The sequence below is a fragment of the Echinops telfairi genome, unplaced genomic scaffold (genome assembly GCF_000313985.2).
Source record: "Echinops telfairi isolate 266 unplaced genomic scaffold, ASM31398v2 ScPeMD7_7469;HRSCAF=8507_1, whole genome shotgun sequence".
In the NCBI taxonomy this organism is placed as follows: Eukaryota; Metazoa; Chordata; class Mammalia; order Afrosoricida; family Tenrecidae; genus Echinops; species Echinops telfairi.
The window spans coordinates 23,170,672-23,172,316 of record NW_022111373.1 but is presented as its reverse complement, the minus strand read 5'-3'; positions in this window follow the sequence as shown (position 1 = coordinate 23,172,316).

The following is a 1,645-nucleotide window of genomic DNA, read 5'->3' as shown; positions in this document are numbered from 1 at the left end:
TACTTTAGAGGGAAGAGATTCTAAGCTATTCTCATGAGAATTATGAGATCAGGGTATAATAACCTTATCCTCTAAAGCAAGCTGGGAAAGAAGGCCACATTTGCTTTCTTCACATTACTGTATTAGTAGACAGAATATACCACAGTTTTAAAACTGGAGCAAAAATTAAGCATGCTGCTTATTGGAAATATGTAAGTGTCTTCCAGGGTGAATATGTTTTTCAAATCTCCATACAATTATTAACCAGAACCGATCATCTTCTGTTTATTTTAAAGCAGATGCCAGAATCATTCTTCAATAAAGTATCAAACTAGATTTTAATACCATTTTGTTTTCTTTATGCAGATTATTTTCTTTTATGGTAAATGACTAAGTTTTTGTTCTTTATGGCGCAGCCTTGAATTTTTCTTTAGTCATAAATTATAAATGGGTCTATCAAAATCATATGTGAAAGACAATATGGAAGGTATATGCAAGCAACCATTGACTTAGTGGGGTTCATGGCTAAAATTTTGGACACACAGAATTATAACTTCAGATGCCTAATTCTAACAACATGTCAAATATGACCAAATTTTCATAGCTGGAGAGTTTGGATCAGTAGTTGGGGTGACTATTAAGTGAGCTGACAACGGGAACTGTTTATTTGGGGTGGAGGAAGGGTCTTGGAGGAGAATTATGTAGTTTTAGGAAGTGCGTGAGTGTGAGAAGCAGACCATTTACACCAGCTTTCTAGAGTCTCAGTTTCTTCACCTTCCTTCCCTTTCCAATTTGCTCCAGTCTGCCTTCCACACCTATTATTCTACAGGCATAGTTCTCACTTAACCCATAGTAACCTTCCCTACGAGACATTCATCAAGACTCATCGCACTTGACCTTTCACTAGCTGTCCACGTGTACCTTTGCCATTCCTTATCCAAACTTTCCTTTGACTGTATGATTGGTCTTTTAAGTCTTCTGCTTTCAAGAAGGCAGCAAAGATTTAAAAGTCACTTTTTCAGACCGATGGTTATCTGTTAAGCCACTAAATGTCGAGTTCCTTAAAGTTGGATCACAAAATCTCTATTGAATTTTCTCTCCAGACAATTTAATTCCTCTTTAAGGCTCAATTCTCACAAATAAGCACTTTTAAGCCAACCTTTTAATGTAGACTCTAGTCCCATATCCAACTACCTTCTTAGTAACTTCCCCTCAAAAATATCTGACTCATATCCAAATCAACTTCCCAATTTCCCTGCATCCCACACCCTAATGATGCCTTTAAACCGAGTTTGTCTCTTGTATTTTATATCATATTTCCAAGACAGAAACCTAATAGTTACCAAATACCCCTTGCACCCATACTTATGTTTTGTTTTACTGTGTAACCATCTCTAATACTTACCTCTCTACTTTTGAATCTTTATAACATCTATTACCCTGTACAAGACACCATTTTCTCTCCTAAACCACTGCAATGGCTTCTTTGCTTCCCCCCACTCCCATTATTCTTACTTCTCTACTGTCCCTCACCATTCTTTGGTTCACACTACATGGAGAATGTTCAATTCAAATATTACCTAATGTCTTAGGCTAGGTTCACTAGAGAAGCAAAACCAATAAGGCTTTATATCCATATGGGGGACAAGTATGGAATGGGATTGCG